Below are 9,423 nucleotides of genomic sequence, written 5' to 3'. Positions count from 1 at the left end.
GTCTATCTCCCCCTCTAGACTGTATACTCTGTGTAGGCAGGGAATGGGTCAGTTTATCGTTCTATTTTACTCTCCCAAATTCTGCACAAAGTAAGCACTCAATAAATACGATTGAATAATTGAATAAATGCCCCTCAGCTCGCTGCTCTCCACTCCTCAGGTCTCTGCACTCCATCCTTCAGGGCTCTCCCTATCTTCTTTCTGCCCCTCAGTTCTGTGGCCTTTGTCCCTCAGCACTCTGTGCTCTGCCCCTCAACTCTCTGCCCTCTGCCCCTCAGCTCCCTGACCTCTATCCATAAGTTGTCTAGCCTCTGCCCCTCTGTTTGCTAGCTTCTGTCCCTCAGCTTTCTGGCCTCTTTCCCCTCGGCACTCTCGGCTCTGCTTCTCAGCTCTCTGCCCTTCAGCTCTTAGGCCTCTCTCCCTCAATTTGCTGGCCTCTGCCCCTCAGATCTCTGACCTTTTCCCCCTCAGCTTTCTGGACTCTGCCCCTCAGCCTTTTGGCCTCTGCTCCTCAGCTCTCTAGTCTCTACGTCTCATTTCCCTGGCTCTGCCCCTCAGATCATTGGCCTCTGCCCCTTAGTAAATAATGAGAATAATAACTATGGTATTTATTAAGCACTTACAATGTGCCAGGCACTGTACTGAGCACTGGGGTGGATTCAAGGTAAACAAGTTGGACACCGTCCCAATTCCATGTGGGACTCACTGTCTCAATCCCCATTGGAGAGTTGAGTTGACAGAGACCCATAGAAGTAAAGTAACTTGCCCAAGGTCAAACAACAGGCATGTTTTGGAGTAGGGATTCGAATGCATGACCTATTGACTCCCAGCCCCGTTTTATCCACTACGCTATGCTACTTCTCTACAACTCTCTGGCCTCTGCCTCTCAGCTCTCTGGCCTCAGCCCTTTAATTCTCTGGCCTCTGCCTCTCATCTCTCTGGCCTCTGCCACTCAGTTTTCTGGCCTCTCCTCACTGACCCTCAGAGATCCAATCCCCTCAGTTCTCTGGTCCTTTTAAATAGGTTTCTGGTCCCTGCCTTCAACTCTCTATTTCCTCTTCCTCAGGTCCCTGCTCTTTGCCTCCTGGCCTCTGCCTGCCTGGTCTCTGTCCCTTCTGTCCTCCCAGCTCTCAGGAGTCCCAGTTCTCTACACCTCAGCACTCTACACCTCATCTCTCTGCCACTCTAGTTTCCTGTCCCTCAAATCTACACCTTTTGGCTACCTTCTGCCCCACTCCCTCCCCCTTAGCTCCCAATACCTCAGCTCCCAACCCTTCCCATTGTTAGTGATTCTAAGTACAATCACCCATCATATCCAGACTGGATTATTGCATCAGCATCCTTTCTGATCTCCCAACCTCTTGTCTCTCCCCACTTCAATCTGTAATTCACTCTTCTGCTTGGATTACCTTTCTAGGGAAACGCTGTGGGCATGTCCCCCCCTCTGCCTCCACACAAATCTCAAGTGGTTGCCTATCAACCTTCATACCAAGCAAAAACTCCTCACTTTTAGCTTCAAAACTCTCCATTACCTTGATCCTTCTTATCTCACCTCCCTTCTCTCCTTCTACAGCCCAGCCCGCAAGCTCCAGTCCTCTGCTGTCAACCTCCTCACTGTTGCAGGACTGGCGTGAGAAGCTAAGGGACTGGGCTTGTGTCCTATCCCCTCTGGCCCACCTGAGCAAGGCTCAGGGCATGCTGGTCTAAGACAAACATCCCTCAGGGACCTTGAACAGGATAACAAGGAACATTGTTTGCCAAAGAGCTGAGTTCTAAGCACTGGATGTAAAAACAACTGAACCTTGACTGGAAGATTAATCATTGTTATAGGTACTGTATAAAACCAAGAGATATGGTGAGATCATTGTTATGGGTACTGTACAAAACCAAGTGATACGGTGAAATAAACTAGTCTATTGCCATGAGCCTTAGACTCGCCTGGCCCGCTCTTTCCCCCCTCTCTATTTTCTTCACTGAGAACTCATCACGCCAAATGCTGGCATTTGGCGCCCGAAAACAGGGACACAAGGAGGAAGGAGTGACTCAGCGCCTTACAACACGGAGCTCCACTGAATCACGAAGGTAAGGGAATTTCTTATATTCACCAGGCTAACTGCGGGGATTGCCCGATCTGAAACTTTCCGCAGCAGGAATGGGCCAAGTACACTTTAAAGATAGGGAACAGTACATGAATTTGCTTAAGAAGGTGGTTAAGGAGAGAGGGTTGATCATCACTAAACAACAGATAGAACAATTTTTGGAATGTGTCAAGAAATGTTGTCCATGGTTTCCGAAGGAAGGGGTTATTGACTTAGAACAGTGGGTAGTGGTCAGAAAACAGATGAGTGAAAGATATAGACAAGAAGGACCTAGCTCTTTCCCTGTTGCAGCTTTTTCTATATGGAATGTCTTGAAGATATGTCTTACTCCTGAGAATCAAGTACCTTTAGTTCATAAGGTCCTTAAGGTTGATACCGCAGCAGGGCCAGATTTGCCTCCCCACCCGCCACCCACCTTGGCCCCCAAGATATACCCCAATCTTGAAGATTTTCATTTCCCACCACCTCCACCCGAAGTAGATTCTTCTTTTTTTAAGGAGGAAAGATAGGATCCCTGGTCTCCAGTCACAGTGAAACCAAACAGCCCCGCCCCACTCCAGAAGGCTATTATAACAGCCGCAGAGCAAGACCAAGACATTCCTCTAGATTTTCTCACTGTTTTCCCTGTCATTGAATACCCAGACTTGCGTATACACACGGACCGACAGGCATATACATGGAGGGTCCGCGCCGCCCCATTCGGTGGTACCTCGCTGGCCTTTGACCCTTGACCCCTGGGCCCGGGGATTGGGGTCTCCATCCCCAGGATTGGCCAGCAGAGCCACCCCCACCTCCCCTCCCTTCCCACCCCTTAACTCCAGCTCCGACCACCGCCCCGCCCCCCCCGAAACTTTCTGTTTTTCCACTTGGTGCAACCAGGTGGGCCTATCATGACAGACCTCTGTAATTATGGGTTTAAAAAAAAAAAGCAAACAACCAGCTCACATACACACTTCAAGACTATCAGCAAATCATGATAGCGGGAAAAAAAGCTTGGAAGAAGCTGCCAGCTAAGGGAGAGATGAACTCCAGTTTTACAAAGATTTTACAAGGGCTTTCTGAACCTTTTGAACAATTTGCTAGTAGATTAACTATGGCAATACAGAGGAGTGTAGGGGATCAGACGGCTGGAATTATACTGTTGAAACAACTTGCATATGATAATTGCAATCAGGACTGCAAAAGAGCCTTGGCAGGGAATAAAAGGACTATGACAATCACTGACATGATACGGAAGTGCCAAGATGTGGGCACTGCCTCTTTTAATGCTAATTTAATGGCTGCAACTATGCAGCAACAAAATGCTAAGGGTACATGTTTTAATTGTGGAAAGGAAGGTCACTTTGCAAAAAACTGCCTGAAAGGAAAGGGAATGCCTTCCCGAAACACCCGCCCTTCGTCAGTGTGCCCTAAGTGCAGAAAGGGAAACCACTGGGCTTCTGAGTGTCGCTCAAATTTTACCAGAGAAAGAACCCCGATATCGGGAAACATAAAAAGGGGCCAGCCCCAGCACCGACAAACAATAGGGGCAGCCCTAACATTCAGTCAGGCTCACTCAGTAGCCAAGGAGAATACCCTGTATCCCCAGCATACCGCCATCTCTCCTATGCAGACCTCACCAGAGCCACCCCAGGAAGTTCAGGATTGGACCTTCCCTCAGCTGTACAAGTAGTACTGACTCCAGCAATGGGAGTTCAAAAAATACCGACAGGAATCTATGGGCCTTTACCTATAGGTTTTGTGGGTCTGGTGGTAGGGAGGAGTGGTATGACCCTAAAAGAATTAAATGTAATACCCGGAGTAATTGATTCAGATTATATAGGGGAAATCTCAGTATTGGCTTATGCACATTAGGTTGTCCAGTTTCCTGAATGGACAAGAATAACTCAATTGTTGATACTTCCTTACAAGCCGGTTGGGAAAACATGTCAGAATGTTAGAAAGGCTCAAGGATTTGGAAGCTCAGGAGATTAAACCTTCTGGGCCCAAACAATCACTTTAGAAAAACCACAACTGACTATACTTATCGAAGGGAAGACCTCCAGAGGATTAATAGACACAGGGGCTGACAAGTCGATTATCGCCAAAAGGCACTGGCCCCTTTCTTGGCACCTACAGCAAGGGAGTGTCCCGTTGGCAGGAATAGGAACAGTAGAAACACCCGCGCAAAGCAGTAAGTTATTAAAATGGGAAAGCAAGGAGCAACAAGGATATTTCCAACCATATATAGTTGATGGACTCCTGATCAATCTGTGGGGGAGAGATATACTCCAGCAAATGAAAGTGATGTTAACTACCGAAACCCCTTTATCATAATGGCCACTGCCCCACAACATTATGCAGAAAAAACTACATGGCTTTCAGACAAGCCTATCTGGGTGGAGCAGTGGCTGCTAACAACAGAAAAGCTACAGGCTCTAGAACATATTGTGAAAGAACAGTTACATGCAGGACATATTGAGGAGACCACCAGTCCGTGAAATTCTCCAGTATTTGTAATAAAAAAGAAATCAGGAAAATGGAGAATGCTTACAGATTTAAGAGCAGTAAATAACACCATGGAACCGATGGGTCCTTTACAACCAGGGTTGCCCTCTCCAGCCATGGTCCCGCAGGAATGGCCGTTAATTATAATAGACCTTAAAGATTGCTTTTATACGATCCCACTTCAGAGGAGCGAAAAAGATTTGCATTCTCAATCCCTTCTATCAGTGTTAGAGCCCCCACCCAACGATATCAATGGAAGGTATTAGCCCAAGGCATGAAATATAGCCCTACTCTGTGTCAAAAATTTGTTAGCCTAGCCCTAACTCCAATTAGACAAAAATATCTGAGTGCTTATATTATACAGTATATGGATGATATTCTTTGCGCTCACCCCCACCATAACACACTTAATGAGCTGTTAGGCCAATTGACCTTATCCTTGTCAGAATATGGCCTGATCATAGCACCGGGCAAAGTACAGAAACAAGCACCATATAAGTATCTGGGAAGTATTGTGGAGAAACAGAGGGTTAAGCCTCAAAAATTACAAAAAGGAGTCTTTAAAAACATTAAATGACTTTCAAAAGCTGTTGGGGGATATCAATTGGATCAGGCCCTATCTAAAGATCAACACTCACGAATTAACTCATTTATTTTCTACTTTACGGGGAGATCCTGATCTGACCTCACCCAGAACCTTAACCTTAGAAGCTCAGAGGGAACTTGAGATTTTGGAAGAAGCAATTAGCAGTGCCACTTTAGATCGAATACATAAACAAGAAGACATCCAGGGTAGCATACTTTCTATTCCAGGGACACCTACCTCAGCATTACATCAAAAGAAAGGCATACTAGAATGGTGCCATATGACACACCAAATCCCTAACTCTTTAATAACATATCCTACAATGGTAGCATTATTAATTCAGAAATTGGTCAGAAGGAGTATTTGGCTGACGGGAAGAAGTCCTACTATTATTCATCAGCCATACACCCAAACCCAACTCACTCGATTAATACAGAATGATCCTGAATGGTAGATAGTAATCTCCTCGTTTTCAGGTTACTTGGACTCTCATCATATGGAAAACCCCATTTTACAATTCATGGAACCATATTCATATATTTTCCCTAAAATTGCCTTCATCTCTCCTATTCCCCAAGCCGATCATGCCTTTACTGATGGATCCTCAAAAGGAACTGCAGTTTATTACATACCCCGCAACATAACTGAAATAAGACACACGGGCCTTAAGTCGGCTCAACAAAATGAATTAACCGCGGTAATTATGGTTTTACGAAAGCAACCTCAACCACTCAATATTCTTACAGACAGCAAATATTGCTTCCAAGTTGCCTCGAAAATTGAGATGGCTAAATTAAAATTCTCTAACACTTCTGATATATTTCCTTTGTTCTTACAACTCCAACGAGTTGTTCAAGAAAGAAAGAACCCCTTCTTTATTACTCATATCCAGGCACACTCCGTACTCCCTGGCCCCCTAACTCAAGGCAATGCAGAAGCTAATTACCTGACACAAGTTATTGTAATGCCCACGATTGTACCTCCAGCTCTTCGTGAGGCCTCAGTATCCCATAACTACATTCATCAGAATGCCTACATACTACGAAGGCAATATCATATTACGAAAGAACAAGCAAGTCAAATTGTCAAATCATGCTCAAAATGTATCCCTTTCTCTTCACCTCCCACCCACTTCAAAAAACCCTCGTGGACTTCGTCCTAACCATATTTGGCAGATGAATGTTACTCATTATTCTTCCTTTGGGAAATTACAGTTTATTCATGTAACTATAGATACTTATTCCTCCTTTACCTCTGCCACTTTACACACAGGGGAATCTACTAAACACGTCATAGATGCAAACTTTCTCAGTTATGGGAATCCCAACACAAATAAAAACAGATAATGCCCCTGCATATACCAGCACAGATTTCAGAAAGTTTTGTAAAACATTCAGTATTTCCCATATTACCGGTACCCCCTACAACCCTACTGGACAAGCTATTATTGAGAAGCGACATAAAGATATCAAGACTTATTTACAAAAACAAAAAGGAGGAGAGTACTTGTCCTCCCCTAAATGACGAATACTTATGACATTATACACCTTAAATTTCTTGACAGCAGATGTTAAAGGATTTACACCTGCAGAGAAACAGTTCCAACAAAAGGGAGCTCAGAAGTCAGCTCTGATCATGTGGAAGGACCCCCTTACAAATACTTGGTATGGTCCAGATCCTCTACTCACGTGCGGACGAGGGTATGCTTGTGTCTTTCCAGAAACGTTTGAAAATCCAGTGTGGATTCCTGAAAAGAATGTCCGAGCATGTTCCTCAGTTGACCGAGCAGCTGAGCAGAATGAGATTCCAGAGGAAAAGGAAGAAGCCCAGCAGAGCCACTCGAACCGAGAAGATTCCAACGTGGGGGCAGATAAAACCACTCATCTCAGGCGATGACGGTGGTAGAAAACACTAGACAATTAATGACACCTGAGAATGTCTTTCTTGCCACGTTGGCCTTTTTTATGGGTGTAAGTTCCCCCGTGCGAGGGAGAACAGTATTGGGCATATCTTCCCTATCCACCATGGACATGGGAAGATAGACTGGGAGAAATATATACCAATAATTCCAGACTCATGGGGGATATAATCATCCTTTTCTGTCTGATAATATAACCGCAGTAATAAATGTTAGCGCACTAACCACCCGTACTCGAATATGCTTTAATAGAAATGGCAATGTCAATTGTACTGGACCGTGTCTACAACTCGAAACAGAGAAAACCTGGGTTCATGATAAAGAATTGGGAAATATCATAGAAGGAAACAGTGCATATGTTTATGTGGAAAAACTTATGCTGAAAGGGGTTCTCACAAGAAACTTCACCCAATATCCCCGAATAGCTCTCTGTGCCTTTGCGAGTCATGTTTGGCCCGGCTCTAGCAATAAGTCATTAATACCTGAAGAACCTATCTTCCCCTTATGGGAATTATGTCACCTCTCTTACCCTGAAGAGATACAATTTAATAGTCACACAGAGCCAACAAAATTGTGGAATTGGGGTGGACATGACAATTTGACTCATCGGGCACCCTTGAATGGTTACACAGGAAGCTTTCCTGAAGAGGTATTACAATCTCCCACTTCAGTAGAATTTCGAGGACTATGGAGGGCCTTTTCGACCTTAGACAGAATTAATCATACTTACTTTGAAGCCCACGTCCCACTAAACCATAGGCCCAGTAAAGAGCAATTTGTCTTTCATCACTGCATGTGTAAGAACTTCTCAGGCGTTTATAGTGCGTAATATATCCATGGTAAATGAAAGTTGTTATTGGAACATATCCTGTATAGATTGTACTCTGAAACAATGTATTGATATTACGGACAACCATAAAATTATCATATTGGTGGAACAACCTGCATTTGCAGTTTTTCCTACCAATATCTCCCATGAATGGTATTGGTCATCCAGCGAGCATGCACTCCAGTTAAAAGCGCACGGATGAAGTAGACCAAAGAGGCTTGTGAGTTTACTGGTCACCCGTCTCGTCGCGTTAGCATCACTAATAATATCTACTACTGTGTCTACTATATCATTGCAAACTGAGATCCACACTGCGGGGTATGTTAACGAGCTCGCCCATAATGTTACTCTGGCGTTTCAGGCTCAGGAACGAATTGATAGAGATTTGCTATATAAAATTAACTTACTTGAGCAATCAGTATTATACTTGGGCACTGAGATAGAAACTTTGAAGGAAAAGCTCTCGTTGCAGTGTGACTATAGATACTTGTATGTCTGTGTTACTCCTGTGAAATATAATGCCTCGGATGAAAATTTATCTTGGGATAAAATAAAGAATCGGATGCTGGGTGCATGGCATCAATCTAAAATCACATCGGGCTTGGATCAATTAAGAAAAATAACTGAGGAAATGGAGAATAGTCCTCATTTGAATGAGCACCCTGAGGATATTGCCCATATTGTATTAGATTCATTGAAACAACTTAACCCATTCAATTGGGTATCTGTAGGATTGCATACCTTACATTATATATTTGTCTTCATCGTGGTATTACTTACTGATGTTTCCTCTTATTACTCGTTTTTTGGCAACCATTCTGAAATCCTTGCTAACTCAACTTTATGAGCTTCGGCTAGTAAATAAAAAAGGGGGAGATGTTGCAGGACTGGCGTGAGAAGCTAAGGGACTGGGCTTGTGTCCTATGCCCTCTGGCCCACCTGAGCAAGGCTCAGGGCACGCTGGTCTAAGACAAACATCCCTCCAGGACCTTGAACAGGATAACAAGGAACATTGTGTTTGCCAAAGAGCTGAGTTCTAAGCATTGGATGTAAAAAACAACTGAACCTTGACTGGAAGATTAATCATTGTTATGGGTACTGTATAAAACCAAGAGATATGGTGAAATCATTGTTATGGGTACTGTATAAAACCAAGTGATATGGTGAAATAAACTAGTCTATTGCCATGAGCCTTAGACCCGCCTGGCCCGCTCTATCCCCCCTCTCTATTTTCTTCACTGAGCACTCATCACGCCAAATGCTGGCAAAGACTGTGAACCTCACGTGGGACAACCTGTTACCCTGTATCTACCCCAGTGCTTGGAACAGTGCTCTGCACATAGTAAGTGCTTAATAATTACCAATATTATTATTATTATTTGGGGTAGCAATGCAGTCCATTGCTATGCAGCAATGCAGTAAGAGGGAAAAAGCTTCGGGGCAAACCTGCAAGGAAAAGGGAGCAGGGCCCAAACAAGAACGAAAAGGGTTTGGGGCCAGACCT

General features: G+C 44.3%; 1 long non-coding RNA gene across 1 annotated transcript; it reads left to right on the top strand.

Annotated features, from left to right (window-relative positions):
• The first annotated feature begins 1,871 nt into the window (after positions 1-1,871).
• Positions 1,872-9,115, top strand: LOC107547788. Its single transcript, XR_003756689.2, has 2 exons — positions 1,872-2,082; positions 6,893-9,115. It is a non-coding gene; the product is annotated as an uncharacterized LOC107547788 (long non-coding RNA).
• Positions 9,116-9,423: the final 308 nt, after the last annotated feature.

This window comes from Ornithorhynchus anatinus, unplaced genomic scaffold (genome assembly GCF_004115215.2).
Source record: "Ornithorhynchus anatinus isolate Pmale09 unplaced genomic scaffold, mOrnAna1.pri.v4 scaffold_584_arrow_ctg1, whole genome shotgun sequence".
In the NCBI taxonomy this organism is placed as follows: domain Eukaryota; kingdom Metazoa; phylum Chordata; class Mammalia; order Monotremata; family Ornithorhynchidae; genus Ornithorhynchus; species Ornithorhynchus anatinus.
The sequence above is the reverse complement of the archived record's forward strand: the minus strand, read 5'-3'. Positions and strand labels throughout refer to the sequence as shown.